At 49.0% G+C, this 21,764-nt stretch overlaps 4 non-coding genes across 4 annotated transcripts; all 4 read left to right on the top strand.

Annotated features, from left to right (window-relative positions):
* The first annotated feature begins 3,123 nt into the window (after positions 1 to 3,123).
* Positions 3,124 to 3,196, top strand: Trnaa-ggc (transfer RNA alanine (anticodon GGC)). Its single transcript has one exon. It is a non-coding gene; the product is annotated as a tRNA-Ala (tRNA).
* A 7,304-nt stretch (positions 3,197 to 10,500) lies between these two features.
* On the top strand, positions 10,501 to 10,572 carry Trnaa-ggc (transfer RNA alanine (anticodon GGC)). Its single transcript has one exon. It is a non-coding gene; the product is annotated as a tRNA-Ala (tRNA).
* A 3,084-nt stretch (positions 10,573 to 13,656) lies between these two features.
* Trnaa-ggc (transfer RNA alanine (anticodon GGC)) lies at positions 13,657 to 13,729 on the top strand. Its single transcript has one exon. It is a non-coding gene; the product is annotated as a tRNA-Ala (tRNA).
* Positions 13,730 to 19,974: 6,245 nt separating this feature from the next.
* On the top strand, positions 19,975 to 20,047 carry Trnaa-cgc (transfer RNA alanine (anticodon CGC)). The gene has a single exon. It is a non-coding gene; the product is annotated as a tRNA-Ala (tRNA).
* Positions 20,048 to 21,764: the final 1,717 nt, after the last annotated feature.

The following is a 21,764-nucleotide window of genomic DNA, read 5'->3' as shown; positions in this document are numbered from 1 at the left end:
GCATGTGAAAGGTCTAGGGTTCAAGCCGCGGCGCGTCCATTTTTTGTGGTCAGTGCATGGTAAGTGTTGGTCGCGGCGAACCTAAAGGCACGCAAGATGTTGCAAAGCCAGCGTCACAGACTGATATGATGTATACTGACGTAAGGAGAGCAAGATGTAAGTGTGGGGACCGGCTGTTATCGAGGTGTCATCGAGTGAAGATCTGTCTTAGGTATCGCGGCTTAACCTCAGTGAAGTCAAGAGGGTGGACAACACGTTGGTCTTACTCAGAGCGGTGTCCGAATTCTATTTTCGATGTTATACGTGCCACGTTCATTGTGGCCAACTACGATTCGATACAGAATGCACGAAACCTGAAAGACACCCTAACGGATACATAGAGAGTAGTGTTTGTCTGCTGAATAATGGGAGTGCAAGGGTCTGTGTCGTCTATATGGCTGTATGTAGCACCATTAGTCTTCGGGTGGGTGGGCGTAGCTCAGATGGTAGAGCGCGCGCTTAGTATGTAAGAGGTACTGGGATCAATACCCAGTGCCTCCAGAATTTTTAACACACCTACATGCGCACCATGCCGTGCAAGTGGAATAATTCACAACTAGCAGATGTGTCTAGGAAGATACAAGCGAATGTTTAGCATCCACAATTGACAAGCGTGCTGTTATTAGTGCGCAGGAAGCACCCTCCTCCCACGCCTACACTTAATTTAGAAACAGTACAAGTGTTCCCGTAAGATTCTCAAGCCTATGTCGGAAAGATCTGCCTTGCGCCGAGTTCACGTAAATCCCACTGCACATTCCTATTCTTTGCGTGCAGGCAGCTGCTACTGGAGTTGCTAGTTGTGACTGCTGATAACAGATGCCGTAGCAATCAATTCATGGAGTGAGTTGTATGTTTTGCGATAGTCTGTCTCTGACAAGCAAGCACAGGTGACATAGGTGCGAACACAGGAAGCTTGCAGACCCTCGCTGCCTGCAGACACCGAGCAGCCACACTAGGAGGGCGGCCTAAGCCCTAGGCGAAATGTGCTCATTCGCTTTGGCGCGACGTCGAACCATAAATAATGCTGTCACTAGCGTGAGCGTTGCGTGAAGTCGGAAAAGTCGGCTGCGAGGGTGAGTGCCAAGTTTGGGGAGCGTTTCGTAGTATGCGCAGTGCAATGGAGACGCGGAAACTTGTTGTGGCCGAGTGTTTTGCAGTTGGACGACAAGATTGGTACACGGTAGTAAAGAGCGAGGCACTGAGTTGGCATGAATAATGGAGTGCACAATGGGGCTCGAGATGTGTTTGTTACCTCAGGTGCTGTATGATTGTCGACAAGGAGTGAAAACGGAGCAATTTGTGACGGCTCTTTCAATTTAAGACGTTAAAAACAGACGGAATTTGCATTTGTAATACCAGAGCATCGAAACTACTTGGAACTTTTGTGTATATGAACGGGTCCGCGCCGTTGTACTCTGCTCCCTTCACCGCTACAAACCAACCAACCATTGTGTCCGTGCGCATCTGAGTCGCAAAGAATGGGGAATAGCGCAGTGTGCTCGCGCATGGGGCGTAGCTCAGTTGGTAGAGCGTTCGCTTGGCATGTGAAAGGTCTAGGGTTCAAGCCGCGGCGCCTCCATATTTTGTGGTCAGTGCATGGTAAGTGTTGGTCGCGGCGAACCTAAAGGCACGCAAGATGTTGCAAAGCCAGCGTCACAGACTGATATGATATATACTGACGTAAGGAGAGCAAGATGTAAGTGTGGGGACCGGCTGATATTGAGGTGTCATCGAGTGAAGATCTGTCTTAGGTATCGCGGCTTAACCTCATTGAAGTCTAGAGGGTGGACAACACGTTGGTCTTACTCAGAGCGGTGTCCGAATTATATTTTCGACGTTATACGTGCCACTTTCATTGTGGCCAACTACGATTCGATACAGAATGCACGAAACCTGAAAGACACCCTAACGGATACATAGAGAGTAGTGTTTGTCTGCTGAGTAATGGGAGTGCAAGGGTCTGTGTCGTCTATATGGCTGTATGTAGCATCATTAGTCTTCGGGGGGGCAAGCGTAGCTCAGATGTTAGAGCGCTCGTTAGTATGCAAGAGGTACTGGGATCAATACCCAGTGCCTCCAGAATTTTTAACACACCTACATGCGCACCTTGCCATGCAAGAGGAATAATTCACAACTAGCAGATGTGTCTAGGAAGATACAAGCGAATGATTAGCATCCACAGTTGACAAGCGTGCTGTTATTAGTGCGCAGGAAGCACCCTCCTCCCACGCCTACACTTAATTTAGAAACAGTACAAGTGTTCCCGTAAGATTCTCAAGCCTATGTCGGAAAGATCTGCCTTGCGCCGAGTTCACGTAAAGCCCACAGCTCATTCCTATTCTTTGCGTGCAGTCGGCTGCTACTGGTGTTGCTAGTTGTGACTGCTGATAACAGATGCCGTAGCAATCAATTCATGGAGTGAGTTGTATGTTTTGCGATAGTCTGTCTCTGACAAGCAAGCACAGGTGACATAGGTGCGAACACAGGAAGCTTGCAGACCCTCGCTGCCTGCAGACACCGAGCAGCCACACTAGGAGGGCGGCCTAAGCCGTAGGCGAAATGTGCTCATTCGCTTTGGCGCGACGTCGAACTATAAATAATGCTGTCACTAGCGTGAGCGTCGTGGAAAGTCTTAAAAGTCGGCTGCGAGGGTGAGTGCCAAGTTTGGGGAGCGTTTCGTAGTATGCGCAGTGCAATGGAGACGCGGAAACTTGTTGTGGCCCAGTGTTTTGCAGTTGGACGACGAGATTGGTACACAGTAGCAAAGAGCGAGGCACTGAGTTGGCTTGAATAATGGAGTGCACAATGGGGCTCGAGATGTGTTTGTTACCTCAGGTGCTGTATGATTGTCGACAAGGAGTGAAAACGTAGCAATTTGTGACGGCTCTTTCAATTTAAGACGTTAAAAACAGACGGAATTTGCATTTGTAATACCAGAGCATCGAAACTACTTGGAACTTTTGTGTATATGAACGGGTCCGCGCCTTTGTACTCTGCTCCCTTCACCGCTACAAACCCACCAACCATCGTGTCCGTGCGCATCTGAGTCGCAAAGAATGGGGAATAGCGCAGTTGGCTCGTGCATGGGGCGTAGCTCAGTTGGTAGAGCGTTCGCTTGGCATGTGAAAGGTCCAGGGTTCAAGCCGCGGCGCCTCAATTTTTTGTGGTCAGTGCATGGTAAGTGTTGGTCGCGGCGAACCTAAAGGCACGCAAGATGTTGCAAAGCCAGCGTCACAGACTGATATGATATATACTGACGTAAGGAGAGCAAGATGTAAGTGTGGGGACCGGCTGTTATTGAGGTGTCATCGAGTGAAGATCTGTCTTAGGTATCGCGGCTTAACCTCATTGAAGTCTAGAGGGTGGACAACACGTTGGTCTTACTCAGAGCGGTGTCCGAATTCTATTTTCGACGTTATACGTGCCACTTTCATTGTGGCCAACTACGATTCGATACAGAATGCACGAAACCTGAAAGACACCCTAACGGATACATAGAGAGTAGTGTTTGTCTGCTGAATAATGGGAGTGCAAGGGTCTGTGTCGTCTATATGGCTGTATGTAGCAGCATTGGTCTTCGGGTGAGCGGTCGTAGCTCAGATGGTAGAGCGCTCGCTTAGTATGCGAGAGGTACTGGGATCAATACCCAGTGCCTCCAGAATTTTTAACACACCTACATGCGCACCTTGCCATGCAAGAGGAATAATTCACAACCAGCAGATGTGTCTAGGAAGATACAAGCGAATGATTAGCATCCACAATTGACAAGCGTGCTGTTATTAGTGCGCAGGAAGCACCCTCCTCCCACGCCTACACTTAATTTAGAAACAGTACAAGTGTTCCCGTAAGATTCTCAAGCCTATGTCGGAAAGATCTGCCTTGCGCCGAGTTCACGTAAATCCCACTGCACATTCCTATTCTTTGCGTGCAGTCAGCTGCTACTGGTGTTGCTAGTTGTGACTGCTGATAACAGATGCCGTAGCAATCAATTCATGGAGTGAGTTGTATGTTTTGCGATAGTCTGTCTCTGACAAGCAAGCACAGGTGACATAGGTGCGAACACAGGAAGCTTGCAGACCCTCGCTGCCTGCAGACACCGAGCAGCCACACTAGGAGGGCGGCCTAAGCCGTAGGCGAAATGTGCTCATTCGCTTTGGCGCGACGTCGAACTATAAATAATGCTGTCACTAGCGTGAGCGTTGCGTGAAGTCGGAGAAGTCGGCTGCGAGGGTGAGTGCCAAGTTTGGGGAGCCTTTCGTAGTACGCGCAGTGCAATGGAGACGCGGAAACTTGTTGTGGCCGAGTGTTTTGCAGTTGGACGACAAGATTGGTACACGGTAGTAAAGAGCGAGGCACTGAGTTGGCATGAATAATGGAGTGCACAATGGGGCTCGAGATGTGTTTGTTACCTCAGGTGCTGTATGATTGTCGACAAGGAGTGAAAACGGAGCAATTTGTGACGGCTCTTTCAATTTAAGACGTTAAAAACAGACGGAATTTGCATTTGTAATACCAGAGCATCGAAACTACTTGGAACTTATGTATATATGAACGGGTCCGTGCCATTGTACTCTGCTCCCTTCACCGCTACAAACCAACCAACCATTGTGTCCGTGCGCATCTGACTCGTAAAGAATGGGGAACAGCGCAGTTCGGTCGTGCATGGGGCGTAGCTCAGTTCGTAGAGCGTTCGCTTGGCATGTGAAAGGTCTAGGGTTCAAGCCGCGGCGCCTCCATTATTTGTGGTCAGTGCATGGTAAGTGTTGGTCGCGGCGAACCTAAAGGCACGCAAGATGTTGCAAAGCCAGCGTCACAGACTGATATGATATATACTGACGTAAGGAGAGCAAGATGTAAGTGTGGGGACCGGCTGTTATTGAGGTGTCATCGAGTGAAGATCTGTCTTAGGTATCGCGGCTTAACCTCATTGAAGTCTAGAGGGTGGACAACACGTTGGTCTTACTCAGAGCGGTGTCCGAATTCTATTTTCGACGTTATACGTGCCACTTTCATTGTGGCCAACTACGATTCGATACAGAATGCACGAAACCTGAAAGACACCCTAACGGATACATAGAGAGTAGTGTTTGTCTGCTGAATAATGGGAGTGCAAGGGTCTGTGTCGTCTATATGGCTGTATGTAGCAGCATTAGTCTTCGGGTGGGCGGTCGTAGCTCAGATGGTAGAGCGCTCGCTTAGTGTGCGAGAGGTACTGGGATCAATACCCAGTGCCTCCAGAATTTTTAACACACCTACATGCTCACCTTGCCATGCAAGAGGAATAATTCTCAACCAGCAGATGTGTCTAGGAAGATACAAGCGAATGATTAGCATCCACAATTGACAAGCGTGCTGTTATTAGTGCGCAGGAAGCACCCTCCTCCCACGCCTACGCTTAATTTAGAAACAGTACAAGTGTTCCCGTAAGATTCTCAAGCCTATGTCGGAAAGATCTGCCTTGCGCCGAGTTCACGTAAATCCCACTGCACATTCCTATTCTTTGCGTGCAGTCAGCTGCTACTGGTGTTGCTAGTTGTGACTGCTGATAACAGATGCCGTAGCAATCAATTCATGGAGTGAGTTGTATGTTTTGCGATAGTCTGTCTCTGACAAGCAAGCACAGGTGACATAGGTGCGAACACAGGAAGCTTGCAGACCCTCGCTGCCTGCAGACACCGAGCAGCCACACTAGGAGGGCGGCCTAATCCGTAGGCGAAATGTGCTCATTCGCTTTGGCGCGACGTCGAACTATAAATAATGCTGTCACTAGCGTGAGCGTCGTGGAAAGTCGGAAAAGTCGGCAGCGTGGGTGAGTGCCAAGTTTGGGGAGCATTTTGTAGTATGCGCAGTGCAATGGAGACGCGGAAACTTGTTGTGGCCCAGTGTTTTGCAGTTGGACGACAAGATTGGTACACAGTAGTAAAGAGCGAGGCACTGAGTTGGCATGAATAATGGAGTGCACAATGGGGCTCGAGATGTGTTTCTTACCTCAGGTGCTGTATGATTGTCGACAAGGAGTGAAAATGGAGCAATTTGTGATGGCTCTTTAAATTTAAGACGTTAAAAACAGACGGAATTTGCATTTGTAATACCAGAGCATCGAAACTACTTGGAACTTTTGTGTATATGAACGTGTACGCGCCTTTGTACTCTGCTCCCTTCACCGCTACAAACCAACCAACCATCGTGTCCGTGCGCATCAGAGTCGCAAAGAATGGGGAATAGCGCAGTTCGGTCGTGCATGTAGCGTAGCTCAGTTGGTAGAGCGTTCGCTTCGCATGTGAAACGTGCAGGGTTCAAGCCGCGGCGCCTCCATTCATTGTGGTCAGTGCATGGTAAGTGTTGGTCGCGGCGAACCTAAAGGCACGCAAGATGTTGCAAAGCCAGCGTCACAGACTGATATGATGTATACTGACGTAAGGAGAGCAAGATGTAAGTGTGGGGACCGGCTGTTACCGAGGTGTCATCGAGTGAAGATCTGTCTTAGGTATCGCGGCTTAACCTCATTGAAGTCAAGAGGGTGGAAAACACGTTGGTCTTACTCAGAGCGGTGTCCGAATTCTATTTTCGATGTTATACGTGCCACTTTCATTGTGGCCAACTACGATTCGATACAGAATGCACGAAACCTGAAAGACACCCTAACGGATACGTAGAGAGTAGTGTTTGTCTGCTGAATAATGGGAGTGCTAGGGTCTGTGTCGTCTATATGGCTGTATGTAGCACCAGTAGTCTTTGGGGGGGCGGGCGTAGCTCAGATGGTAGAGCGCTCGCTTAGTATGCGAGAGGTACTGGGATCAATACCCACTGCCTCCAGAATTTTTAACACACCTACATGCGCACCATGCCGTGCAAGAGGAATAATTCACAACCAGCAGATGTGTCTAGGAAGATACAAGCGAATGATTAGCATCCACAATTGACAAGCGTGCTGTTATTAGTGCGCAGGAAGCACCCTCCTCCCACGCGTACACTTAATTTAGAAACAGTACAAGTGTTCCCGTAAGATTCTCAAGCCTATGTCGGAAAGATCTGCCTTGCGCCGAGTTCACGTAAATCCCACTGCACATTCCTATTCTTTGCGTGCAGTCAGCTGCTACTGGTGTTGCTAGTTGTGACTGCTGATAACAGATGCCGTAGCAATCAATTCATGGAGTGAGTTGTATGTTTTGCGATAGTCTGTCTCTGACAAGCAAGCACAGGTGACATAGGTGCGAACACAGGAAGCTTGCAGACCCTCGCTGCCTGCAGACACCGAGCAGCCACACTAGGAGGGCGGCCTAAGCCGTAGGCGAAATGTGCTCATTCGCTTTGGCGCGACGTCGAACTATAAATAATGCTGTCACTAGCGTGAGCGTCGTGGAAAGTCGCAAAAGTCGGCTGCGAGGGTGAGTGCCAAGTTTGGGGAGCGTTTCGTAGTATGCGCAGTGCAATGGAGACGCGGAAACTTGTTGTGGCCGAGTGTTTTGCAGTTGGACGACAAGATTGGTACACGGTAGTAAAGAGCGAGGCACTGAGTTGGCATGAATAATGGAGTGCACAATGGGGCTCTAGATGTGTTTGTTACCTCAGGTGCTGTATGATTGTCGACAAGGAGTGAAAACGGAGCGATTTGTGACGGCTCTTTCAATTTAAGACGTTAAAAACAGACGGAATTTGCATTTGTAATACCAGAGCATCGAAACTACTTGGAACTTTTGTGTATATGAACGGGTCCGCGCCGTTGTACTCTGCTCCCTTCACCGCTACAAACCAACCAACCATCGTGTCCGTGCGCATCTGAGTCGCAAAGAATGGGGAATAGCGCAGTTTGCTCGTGCATGGGGCGTAGCTCAGTAGGTAGAGCGTTCGCTTGGCATGTGAAAGGTCCAGGGTTCAAGCCGCGGCGCCTCCATTTTTTGTGGTCAGTGCATGGTAAGTGTTGGTCGCGGCGAACCTAAAGGCATGCAAGATGTTGCAAAGCCAGCGTCACAGACTGATATGATGTATACTGACGTAAGGAGAGCAAGATGTAAGTGTGGGCACCGGCTGTTATCGAGGTGTCATCGAGTGCAGATCTGTCTTAGGTATCGCAGCTTAACCTCATTGAAGGCTAGAGGGTGGACAACACGTTGGTCTTACTCAGAGCGGTGTCCGAATTCTATTTTCGACGTTATACGTGCCACTTTCATTGTGGCCAACTACGATTCGATACAGAATGCACGAAACCTGAAACACACCCTAACGGATACATAGAGAGCAGTGTTTGTCTGCTGAATAATGGGAGTGCAAGGGTCTGTGTCGTCTATATGGCTGTATGTAGCACCATTAGTCTTCGGGGGCGGGGGTAGCTCAGATGGTAGAGCGCTCGCTTAGTATGCGAGAGGTACTGGGATCAATACCCAGTGCCTTCAGAATTTTTAACACACCTACATGCGCACCTTGCCATGCAAGTGGAATAATTCACAGCCAGCAGTTGTGTCTAGGAAGATACAAGCGAATGATTAGCATCCACAATTGACAAGCGTGCTGTTATTAGTGCGCAGGAAGCACCCTCCTCCCACGATTACACTTAATTTAAAAAACAGTACAAGTGTTCCCGTAAGGTTCTCAAGCCTATGTCGGAAAGATCTGCCTTGCGCCGAGTTCACGTAAATCCCACTGCACATTCCTATTCTTTGCGTGCAGTCAGCTGCTACTGGTGTTGCTAGTTGTGACTGCTGATAACAGATGCCGTAGCAATCAATTCATGGAGTGAGTTGTATGTTTTGCGATAGTCTGTCTCTGACAAGCAAGCACAGGTGACATAGGTGCGAACACAGGAAGCTTGCAGACCCTCGCTGCCTGCAGACACCGAGCAGCCACACTAGGAGGGCGGCCTAAGCCGTAGGCGAAATGTGCTCATTCGATTTGGCGCGACGTCGAACTATAAATAATGCTGTCACTAGCGTGAGCGTTGCGTGAGCGTGGTGGGAAGTAGGAAAAGTCGGCTGCGAGGGTGAGTGCCAAGTTTGGGGAGCGTTTCTTAGTATGCGCAGTGCAATGGAGACGCGGAAACTTGTTGTGGCCCAGTGTTTTGCAGTTGGACGACAAGATTGGTACAGAGTAGTAAAGAGGGAGGCACTGAGTTGGCATGAATAATGGAGTGCACAATGGGGCTCGAGATGTGTTTCTCACCTAAGGTGCTGTATGATTGTCGACAAGGAGTGAAAACGGAGCAATTTGTGACGGCTCTTTCAATTTAAGACGTTAAAAACAGACGGAATTTGCATTTGTAATACCAGAGCATCGAAACTACTTGGAACTTTTGTGTATATGAACGGGTCCGCGCCTTTGTACTCTGCTCCCTTTACCGCTACAAACCAACCAACCATCGTGTCCGTGCGCATCTGAGTCGCAAGCTCAGATGGTAGAGCGCTCGCTTAGTATGCGAGAGGTACTGGGATCAATACCCAGTGCCTTCAGAATTTTTAACACACCTACATGCGCACCTTGCCATGCAAGTGGAATAATTCACAGCCAGCAGTTGTGTCTAGGAAGATACAAGCGAATGATTAGCATCCACAATTGACAAGCTTGCTGTTATTAGTGCGCAGGAAGCACCCTCCTCCCACGATTACACTTAATTTAAAAAACAGTACAAGTGTTCCTGTAAGGTTCTCAAGCCTATGTCGGAAAGATCTGCCTTGCGCCGAGTTCACGTAAATCCCACTGCACATTCCTATTCTTTGCGTGCAGTCAGCTGCTACTGGTGTTGCTAGTTGTGACTGCTGATAACAGATGCCGTAGCAATCAATTCATGGAGTGAGTTGTATGTTTTGCGATAGTCTGTCTCTGACAAGCAAGCACAGGTGACATAGGTGCGAACACAGGAAGCTTGCAGACCCTCGCTGCCTGCAGACACCGAGCAGCCACACTAGGAGGGCGGCCTAAGCCGTAGGCGAAATGTGCTCATTCGATTTGGCGCGACGTCGAACTATAAATAATGCTGTCACTAGCGTGAGCGTTGCGTGAGCGTGGTGGGAAGTAGGAAAAGTCGGCTGCGAGGGTGAGTGCCAAGTTTGGGGAGCGTTTCGTAGTATGCGCAGTGCAATGGAGACGCGGAAACTTGTTGTGGCCCAGTGTTTTGCAGTTGGACGACAAGATTGGTACAGAGTAGTAAAGAGGGAGGCACTGAGTTGGCATGAATAATGGAGTGCACAATGGGGCTCGAGATGTGTTTCTCACGTAAGGTGCTGTATGATTGTCGACAAGGAGTGAAAACGGAGCAATTTGTGACGGCTCTTTCAATTTAAGACGTTAAAAACAGACGGAATTTGCATTTGTAATACCAGAGCATCGAAACTACTTGGAACTTTTGTGTATATGAACGGGTCCGCGCCTTTGTACTCTGCTCCCTTTACCGCTACAAACCAACCAACCATCGTGTCCGTGCGCATCTGAGTCGCAAAGAATGGGGAATAGCGCAGTTTGCTCGTACATGGGGCGTAGCTCAGTTGGTAGAGCGTTCGCTTGGCATGTGAAAGGTCCAGGGTTCAAGCCGCGGCGCCACCATTTTTTGTGGTCGGTGCATGGTAAGTGTTGGTCGCCGCGAACCTAAAGGCACGCATGATGTTGCAAAGCCAGCGTCACAGACTGATATGATGTATACTGACGTAAGGAGAGCAAGATGTAAGTGTGGGGACCGGCTGTCATCGAGGTGTCATCGAGTGCAGATCTGTCTTAGGTATCGCGGCTTAACCTCATTGAAGTCTAGAGGGTGGACAACTCGTTGGTCTTACTCAGAGCGGTGTCCGAATTCTATTTTCGACGTTATACGTGTCACTTTCATTGTGGCCAACTACGATTCGATACAGAATGCACGAAACCTGAAAGACACCCTAACGGATACATAGAGAGTAGTGTTTGTCTGCTGAATAATGGGAGTGCAAGGGTCTGTGTCGTCTATATGGCTGTATGTAGCACCATTAGTCTTCGGCGGTGCGGGCGTAGCTCAGATTGTAGAGCGCTCGCTTAGTATGCAAGAGGTACTGGGATCAATACCCAGTGCCTCCAGAATTTTTAACACACCTACATGCGCACCTTGCCATGCAAGAGGAATAATTCACAACCAGCAGATGTGTCTAGGAAGATACAAGCGAATGATTAGCATCCACAATTGATAAGCGTGCTGTTATTAGTGCGCAGGAAGCACCCTCCTCCCACCCCTACACTTAATTTAGAAACAGTAGAAGTGTTCCCGTAAGATTCTCAAGCCTATGTCGGAAAGATCTGCCTTGCGCCGAGTTCACGTAAATCCCACTGCAAATTCCTATTCTTTGCGTGCAGTCAGCTGCTACTGGTGTTGCTAGTTGTGACTGCTGATAACAGATGCCGTAGCAATCAATTCATGGAGTGAGTTGTATGTTTTGCGATAGTCTGTCTCTGACAAGCAAGCACAGGTGACATAGGTGCGAACACAGGAAGCTTGCAGACCCTCGCTGCCTGCAGACACCGAGCAGCCACACTAGGAGGGCGGCCTAAGCCGTAGGCGAAATGTGCTCATTCGCTTTGGCGCGACGTCGAACTATAAATAATGCTGTCACTAGCGTGAGCGTCGTGGAAAGTCGCAAAAGTCGGCTGCGAGGGTGAGTGCCAAGTTTGGGGAGCGTTTCGTAGTATGCGCAGTGCAATGGAGACGCGGAAACTTGTTGTGGCCCAGTGTTTTGCAGTTGGACGACAAGATTGGTACACAGTAGTAAAGAGCGAGGCACTGAGTTGGCATGAATAATGGAGTGCACAATGGGGCTCGAGATGTGTTTGTTACCTCAGGTGCTGTATGATTGTCGACAAGGAGTGAAAACGGAGCAATTTGTGACGGCTCTTTCAATTTAAGACGTTAAAAACAGACGGAATTTGCATTTGTAATACCAGAGCATCGAAACTACTTGGAACTTTTGTGTATATGAACGGGTCCGCGCCTTTGTACTCTGCTCCCTTCACCGCTACAAACCAACGAACCATCGTGTCCGTGCGCATCTGAGTCGCAAAGAATGGGGAATAGCGCAGTTTGCACGTGCATGGGGCGTAGCTCAGTTGGTAGAGCGTTCGCTTGGCATGTGAAAGGTCCAGGGTTCAAGCCGCGGCGCCTCTATTTTTTGTGGTCAGTGCATGGTAAGTGTTGGTCGCGGCGAACCTAAAGGCACGCATGATGTTGCAAAGCCAGCGTCACAGACTGATATGATGTATACTGACGTAAGGAGAGCAAGACGTAAGTGTGGGGACCGGCTGTTATCGAGGTGTCATCGAGTGCAGATCTGTCTTAGGTATCGCGGCTTAACCTCATTGAAGTCTAGAGGGTGGACAACACGTTGGTCTTACTCAGAGCGGTGTCCGAATTCTATTTTCGACGTTATACGTGCCACTTTCATTGTGGCCAACTACGATTCGATACAGAATGCACGAAACCTGAAAGACACCCTAACGGATACATAGAGAGTAGTGTTTGTCTGCTGAATAATGGGAGTGCAAGGGTCTGTGTCGTCTATATGGCTGTATGTCGCACCATTAGTCTTCGGGGGGGCGGGCGTAGCTCAGATGGTAGAGCGCTCGTTTAGTATGCAAGGGGTTCTGGGATCAATACCCAGTGCCTCCAGAATTTTTAACACACCTACATGCGCACCTTGCCATGAAGAGGAATAATTCACAACCAGCAGATGTGTCTAGGAAGATACAAGCGAATGATTAGCATCTACAATTGACAAGCGTGCTGTTATTAGTGCGTAGGAAGCACCCTCCTCCCACGCCTACACTTAATTTAGAAACAGTACAAGTGTTCGCGTAAGATTCTCAAGCCTATGTCGGAAAGATCTGCCTTGCGCCGAGTTCACGTAAATCCCACTGCAAATTCCTATTCTTTGCGTGCAGTCAGCTGCTACTGGTGTTGCTAGTTGTGACTGCTGATAACAGATGCCGTAGCAATCAATTCATGGAGTGAGTTGTATGTTTTGCGGTAGTCTGTCTCTGACAAGCAAGCACAGGTGACATAGGTGCGAACACAGGAAGCTTGCAGACCCTCGCTGCCTGCAGACACCGAGCAGCCACACTAGGAGGGCGGCCTAAGCCGTAGGCGAAATGTGCTCATTCGCTTTGGCGCGACGTCGAACTATAAATAATGCTGTCACTAGCGTGAGCGTCGTGGAAAGTCGGAAAAGTCGGCTGCGAGGGTGAGTGCCAAGTTTGGGGAGCGTTTCGTAGTATGCGCAGTGCAATGGAGACGCGGAAACTTGTTGTGGCCCAGTGTTTTGCAGTTGGACGACAAGATTGGTACACAGTAGTAAAGAGCGAGGCACTGAGTTGGCATGAATAATGGAGTGCACAATGGGGCTCGAGATTTGTTTGTTACCTCAGGTGCTGTATGATTGTCGACAAGGAGTGAAAACGGAGCAATTTGTGACGGCTCTTTCAATTTAAGACGTTAAAAACAGACGGAATTTGCATTTGTAATACCAGAGCATCGAAACTACTTGGAACTTTTGTGTATATGAAAGGGTCCGCGCCTTTGCACTCTGCTCCCTTCACCGCTACAAACCAACCAACCATCGAGTCCGTGCGCATCTGAGTCGCAAAGAATGGGGAATAGCGCAGTTTGCTCGTGCATGGGGCGTAGCTCAGTTGGTAGAGCGTTCGCTTGGCATGTGAAAGGTCCAGGGTTCAAGCCGCGGCGCCTCAATTTTTTGTGGTCAGTGCATGGTAAGTGTTGGTCGCGGCGAACCTAAAGGCACGCATGATGTTGCAAAGCCAGCGTCACAGACTGATATGATGTATACTGACGTAAGGAGAGCAAGTTGTAAGTGTGGGGACCGGCTGTTATCGAGGTGTCATCGAGTGCAGATCTGTCTTAGGTATCGCGGCTTAACCTCATTGAAGTCTAGAGGGTGGACAACACTTTGGTCTTACTCAGAGCGGTGTCCGAATTCTATTTTCGACGTTATACGTGCCACTTTCATTGTGGCCAACTACGATTCGATACAGAATGCACGAAACCTGAAAGACACCCTAACGGATACATAGAGAGTAGTGTTTGTCTGCTGAATAATGGGAGTGCAAGGGTCTGTTTTTCTATATGGCTGTATGTAGCACCATTAGTCTTTGGGGGGGGGGCGGGCGTAGCTCAGATGGTAGAGCGCTCGCTTAGTATGCGAGAGGTACTGGGATCAATACCCAGTGCCTCCAGAATTTTTAACACACCTACATGCGCACCTTGGCATGCAAGTGGAATAATTCACAACTAGCAGATGTGTCTAGGAAGATACAAACGAATGATTAGCATCGACAATTGACAAGCGTGCTGTTATTAGTGCGCAGGAAGCACCCTCCTCCCACGCTTACACTTAATTTAGAAACAGTACAAGTGTTCCCGTAAGATTCTCAAGCCTATGTCGGAAAGATCTGCCTTGCGCCGAGTTCACGTAAATCCCACTGCACATTCCTATTCTTTGCGTGCAGTCAGCTGCTACTGGTGTTGCTAGTTGTGACTGCTGATAACAGACGCCGTAGCAATCAATTCATGGAGTGAGTTGTATGTTTTGCGATAGTCTCTCTCTGACAAGCAAGTACAGGTGACATAGGTGCGAACACAGGAAGCTTGCAGACCCTCGCTGCCTGCAGACACCGAGCAGCCACACTAGGAGGGCGGCCTAAGCCGTAGGCGAAATGTGCTCATTCGCTTTGGCGTGACGTCGAACTATAAATGATGCTGTCTCTAGCGTGAGCGTCGTGGAAAGTCGGAAAAGTCGGCTGCGAGGGTGAGTGTTATTTGGGGAGCGTTTCGTAGTATGCGCAGTGCAATGGAGACGCGGAAACTTGTTGTGGCCCAGTGTTTTGCAGTTGGACGACAAGATTGGTACACAGTAGTAAAGAGCGAGGCACTGAGTTGGCATGAATAATGGAGTGCACAATGGGGCTCGAGGTGTGTTTGTTACCTCAGGTGCTGTATGATTGTCGACAAGGAGTGAAAACAGAGCAATTTGTGACGGCTCTTTCAATTTAAGACGTTAAAAACAGACGGAATTTGCATTTGTAATACCAGAGCATCGAAACTACTTGGAACTTTTGTGTATATGAACGGGTCCGCGCCGTTGTACTCTGCTCCCTTCACCGCTACAAACCAACCAACCATCGTGTCCGTGCGCATCTGAGTCGCAAAGAATGGGGAATAGCGCAGTTTGCTCGTGCATGGGGCGTAGCTCAGTTGGTAGAGCGTTCGCTTCGCATGTGAAAGGTCCAGGGTTCAAGCCGCGGCGCCTCCATTTTTTGTGGTCAGTGCATGGTAAGTGTTGGTCGCGGCGAACCTAAAGGCACGCAAGATGTTGCAAAGCCAGCGTCACAGACTGATATGATATATACTGACGTAAGGAGAGCAAGATTTAAGTGTGGGGACCGGCTGTTATCGATGTGTCATCGAGTGCAGATCTGTCTTAGGTATCGCGGCTTAACCTCATTGAAGTCTAGAGGGTGATCAAACACGTTGGTCTTAATCAGAGCGGTGTCCGAATTCTATTTTCGACGTTATACGTGCCACTTTCATTGTGGCCAACTACGATTCGATACAGAATGCACGAAACCTGAAATACACCCTAACGGATACATAGAGAGTAGTGTTTGTCTGCTGAATAATGGGAGTGCAAGAGTCTGTGTCGTCTATATGGCTGTATGTAGCACCATTAGTCTTCGGGGGTGCGGGCGTAGCTCAGATGGTAGAGCGCTCGCTTAGTACGCAAGAGGTACTGGGATCAATGCCCAGTGCCTCCAGAATTGTTAACACACCTACATGCGCACCTTGCCATGCAAGAGGAATAATTCACAACCAGCAGATGTGTCTAGGAAGATACAAGCGAATGATTAGCATCCACAATTGACAAGCGTGCTGTTATTAGTGCGCAGGAAGCACCCTCCTCCCACGCCTACACTTAATTTAGAAACAGTACAAGTGTTCCCGTAAGATTCTCAAGCCTATATCGGAAAGATCTGCCTTGCGCCGAGTTCACGTAAATCCCACTGCACATTCCTATTCTTTGCGTGCAGTCAGCTGCTACTGGTGTTGCTAAATGTGACTGCTGATAACAGATGCCGTAGCAATCAATTCATGGAATGAGTTGTATGTTTTGCGATAGTCTGTCTCTAACAAGCAAGCACAGGTGACATAGGTGCGAACACAGGAAGCTTGCAGACCCTCGCTGCCTGCAGACACCGAGCAGCCACACTAGGAGGGCGGCCTAAGCCGTAGGCGAAATGTGCTCATTCGCTTAGGCGCGACGTCGAACTATAAATAACGCTGTCACTAGCGTGAGCGTCGTGGAAAGTCGGAAAAGTCGGCTGCGAGGGTGAGTGCCAAGTTTGGGGAGCGTTTCGTAGTATGCGCAGTGCAATGGAGACGCGGAAACTTGTTGTGGCCCAGTGTTTTGCAGTTGGACGACAAGATTGGTACACAGTAGTAAAGAGCGAGGCACTGAGTTGGCATGAATAATGGAGTGCACAATGGGGCTCGAGATGTGTTTGTTACCTCAGGTGCTGTATGATTGTCGACAAGGAGTGAAAACGGAGCAATTTGTGACGGCTCTTTCAATTTAAGACGTTAAAAACAGACGGAATTTGCATTTGTAATACCAGAGCATCGAAACTACTTGGAACTTTTGTGTAAATGAACGGGTCCGCGCCTTTGTACTCTGCTCCCTTCACCGCTACAAACCAACCAACCATCGTGTCCGTGCGCATCTGAGTCGCAAAGAATGGGGAATAGCGCAGTTTGCTCGTGCATGGGGCGTAGCTCAGTTGGTAGAGCGTTCGCTTGGCATGTGAAAGGTCTAGGGTTCAAGCAGCATCGCCTCCACTTTTTGTGGTCAGTGCATGGTAAGTGTTGGTCGCGGCGAACCTAAAGGCACGCAAGATGTTGCAAAGCCAGCGTCACAGACTGATATGATGTATACTGACGTAAGGAGAGCAAGATGTAAGTGTGGGGACCGGCTGTTATCGATGTGTCATCGAGTGCAGATCTGTCTTAGGTATCGCGGCTTAACCTCATTGAAGTCTAGAGGGTGATCAAACACGTTGGTCTTAATCAGAGCGGTGTCCGAATTCTATTTTCGACGTTATACGTGCCACTTTCATTGTGGCCAACTACGATTCGATACAGAATGCACGAAACCTGAAATACACCCTAACGGATACATAGAGAGTAGTGTTTGTCTGCTGAATAATGGGAGTGCAACAGTCTGTGTCGTCTATATGGCTGTATGTAGCACCATTAGTCTTCGGGGGTGCGGGCGTAGCTCAGATGGTAGAGCACTCGCTTAGTACGCAAGAGGTACTGGGATCAATGCCCAGTGCCTCCAGAATTGTTAACACACTTACATGCGCACCTTGCCATGCAAGAGGAATAATTCACAACCAGCAGATGTGTCTAGGAAGATACAAGCGAATGATTAGCATCCACAATTGACAAGCGTGCTGTTATTAGTGCGCAGGAAGCACCCTCCTCCCACGCCTACACTTAATTTAGAAACAGTACAAGTGTTCCCGTAAGATTCTCAAGCCTATATCGGAAAGATCTGCCTTGCGCCGAGTTCACGTAAATCCCACTGCACATTCCTATTCTTTGCGTGCAGTCAGCTGCTACTGGTGTTGCTAGTTGTGACTGCTGATAACAGATGCCGTAGCAATCAATTCATGGAATGAGTTGTATGTTTTGCTATAGTCTGTCTCTAACAAGCAAGCACAGGTGACATAGGTGCGAACACAGGAAGCTTGCAGACCCTCGCTGCCTGCAGACACCGAGCAGCAACACTAGGATGGCGGCCTAAGCCGTAGGCGAAATGTGCTCATTCGCTTTGGCGCGACGTCGAACTATAAATAACGCTGTCACTAGCGTGAGCGTCGTGGAAAGTCGGAAAAGTCGGCTGCGAGGGTGAGTGCCAAGTTTGGGGAGCGTTTCGTAGTATGCGCAGTGCAATGGAGACGCGGAAACTTGTTGTGTCCCAGTGTTTTGCAGTTGGACGACAAGATTGGTACACAGTAGTAAAGAGCGAGGCACTGAGTTGGCATGAATAATGGAGTGCACAATGGGGCTGGAGATGTGTTTGTTACCTCAGGTGCTGTATGATTGTCGACAAGGAGTGAAAACGGAGCAATTTGTGACGGCTCTTTCAATTTAAGACGTTAAAAACAGACTGAATTTGCATTTGTAATACCAGAGCATCGAAACTACTTGGAACTTTTGTGTATATGAACGGGTCCGCGCCTTTGTACTCTACTCCCTTCACCGCTACAAACCAACCAACCATCGTGTCCGTGCGCATCTGAGTCGCAAAGAATGGGGAATAGCGCAGTTCCCTCGTGCATGGGGCGTAGCTCAGTTGGTAGAGCGTTCGCTTGGCATGTGCAAGGTCTAGGGTTCAAGCCGCGGCGCTTCCATTTTTTGTGGTCAGTGCATGGTAAGTGTTGGTCGCGGCGAACCTAAAGGCACGCAAGATGTTGCAAAGCCAGCGTCACAGACTGATATGATGTATACTGACGTAAGGAGAGCAAGATGTAAGTGTGGGCACCGGCTGTTATCGAGGTGTCATCGAGTGTTGATCTGTCTTAGGTATCGCGGCTTAACCTCATTGAAGTCTAGAGGGTGGACAACACGTTGGTCTTACTCAGAGCGGTGTCCGAATTCTATTTTCGACGTTATACGTGCCACTTTCATTGTGGCCAACTACGATTCGATACAGAATGCACGAAACCTGAAACACACCCTAACGGATACATAGAGAGTAGTGTTTGTCTGCTGAATAATGGGAGAGCAAGGGTCTGTGTCGTCTATATGGCTGTATGTAGCACCATTAGTATTCGGGGGGGCGGTCGTATCTCAGATGGTAGAGCGCTCGCTTAGTATGCAAGAGGTACTGGGATCAATACCCAGTGCCTCCAGAATTTTTAACACACCTACATGCGCACCTTGCCATGCAAGAGGAATAATTCACAACCAGCAGATGTGTCTAGGAAGATACAAGCGAATGATTAGCATCCACAATTGACAAGCGTGCTGTTATTAGTGCGCAGGAAGCACCCTCCTCCCACGCCTACAATTAATTTAGAAACAGTACAAGTGTTCCCGTAAGATTCTCAAGCCTATGTCGGAAAGATCTGCCTTGCGTCGAGTTCACGCAAAACCCACTGCACATTCCTATTCTTTGCGTGCAGTCAGCTGCTACTGGTGTTGCTAGTTGTGACTGCTGATAACAGATGCCGTAGCAATCAATTCATGGAGTGAGTTGTATGTTTTGCGATAGTCTGTCTCTGACAAGCAAGCACAGGTGACACAGGTGCGAACACAGGAAGCTTGCAGACCCTCGCTGCCTGCAGACACCGAGCAGCCACACTAGGAGGGCGGCCTAAGCCGTAGGCGAAATGTGCTCATTCGCTTTGGCGCGACGTCGAACTATAAATAATGCTGTCACTAGCGTGAGCGTCGTGGAAAGTCGGAAAAGTCGGCTGCGAGGGTGAGTGCCAAGTTTGGGGAGCGTTTCGTAGTATGCGCAGTGCAATGGAGACGCGGAAACTTGTTGTGGCCCAGTGTTTTGCAGTTGGACGATAAGATTGGTACACAGTAGTAAAGAGCGAGGCACTGAGTTGGCATGAATAATGGAGTGCATAATGGGGCTCGAGATGTGTTTGTTACCTCAGGTGCTGTATGATTGTCGACAAGGAGTGAAAACGGAGTAATTTGTGACGGCTCTTTCAATTTAAGACGTCAAAAACAGACGGAATTTGCATTTGTAATACCAGAGCATCGAAACTACTTGGAACTTTTGTGTATATGAACGGGTCCGCGCCTTTGTACTCTGCTCCCTTCACCGCTACAAACCAACCAACCATCGTGCCCGTGCGCATCTGAGTCGCAAAGAATGGGGAATAGCGCAGTTTGCTCGTGCATGGGGCGTAGCTCAGTTGGTAGAGCGTTCGCTTCGCATGTGAAATGTCCAGGGTTCAAGCCGCGGCGCCTCAATTTCTTGTGGTCAGTGCATGGTAAGTGTTGGTCGCGGCGAACCTAAAGGCACGCAAGATGTTGCAAAGCCAGCGTCACAGACTGATATGATGTATACTGACGTAAGGAGAGCTAGATGTAAGTGTGGGGACCGGCTGTTATCGAGGTGTCATCGAGTGCAGATCTTTCTTAGGTATCGCGGCTTAACCTCATTGAAGTCTAGAGGGTGGACAACACGTTGGTCTTACTCAGAGCGGTGTCCGAATTCTATTTTCGACGTTATACGTGCCACTTTTATTGTGGCCAACTACGATTCGATACAGAATGCACGAAACCTAAAAGACACCCTAACGGATACATAGAGAGTAGTGTTTGTCTGCTGAATAATGGGAGTGCAAGAGTCTGTGTCGTCTATATGGCTGTATGTAGCACCATTAGTCTTTGGGGGGGCGGGCGTAGCTCAGTTGGTAGAGCGCTCGCTTAGTATGCGAGAGGTACCGGGATCAATACCCAGTGCCTCCAGAATTTTTAACACACCTACATGCGCACTTTGCCATGCAAGAGGAATAATTCACAACCAGCAGATGTGTCTAGGAAGATACAAGCGAATGATTAGCATCCACAATTGACAAGCGTGCTGTTATTAGTGCGCAGGAAGCACCCTCCTCCCACGCCTACACTTAATTTAGAAACAGTACAAGTGTTCCCGTAAGATTCTCAAGCCTATGTCGGAAAGATCTGCCTTGCGCTGAGTTCACGTAAATCCCACTGCACATTCCTATTCTTTGCGTGCAGTCAGCTGCTACTGGTGTTGCTAGTTGTGACTGCTGATAACAGATGCCGTAGCAATCAATTCATGGAGTGAGTTGTATGTTTTGCGATAGTCTGTCTTTGACAAGCAAGCACAGGTGACATAGGTGCGAACAGAGGAAGCTTGCAGACCCTCGCTGCCTGCAGACACCGAGCAGCCACACTAGGAGGGCGGCCTAAGCCGTAGGCGAAATGTGCTCATTCGCTTTGGCGCGACGTCGAACTATAAATAATGCTGTCACTCGCGTGAGCGTTGCGTGAGCGTCGTGGAAAGTCGGAAAAGTCGGCTGCGAGGGTGAGTGCCAAGTTTGGGGTGCGTTTCGTAGTATGCGCAGTGCAATGGAGATGCGGAAACTTGTTGTGGCCCAGTGTTTTGCAGTTGGACGACAAGATTGGTACACAGTAGTAAAGATCGAGGCACTGAGTTGGCATGAATAATGGAGTGCACAATGGGGCTCGAGATGTGTTTGTTACCTCAGGTGCTGTATGATTGTCGACAAGGAGTGAAAACGGAGCAATTTGTGACGGCTCTTTCAATTTAAGACGTTAAAAACAGACGGAATTTGCATTTGTAATACCAGAGCATCGAAACTACTTGGAACTTTTGTGTATATGAACGGGTCCGCGCCTTTGTACTCTGCTCCCTTCACCGCTACAAACCAACCAACCATCGTGTCCGTGCGCATCTGAGTCGCAAAGAATGGGGAATAGCGCAGTTTGCTCGTGCATGGGGCGTAGCTCAGTTGGTAGAGCGTTCGCTTGGCATGTGAAAGGTCCAGGTTTCAAGCCGCGGCGCCTCTATTTTTTGTGGACAGTGAATGGTAAGTGTTGGTCGCGGCGAACCTAAAGGCACGCAAGATGTTGCAAAGCCAGCGTCACAGACTGATATGATGTATACTGACGTAAGGAGAGCAAGATGTAAGTGTGG

This window comes from Schistocerca gregaria, chromosome 10 (assembly GCF_023897955.1).
Source record: "Schistocerca gregaria isolate iqSchGreg1 chromosome 10, iqSchGreg1.2, whole genome shotgun sequence".
NCBI lineage: Eukaryota > Metazoa > Arthropoda > Insecta > Orthoptera > Acrididae > Schistocerca > Schistocerca gregaria.
This window is presented reverse-complemented; position numbering and strand designations above follow the sequence as displayed.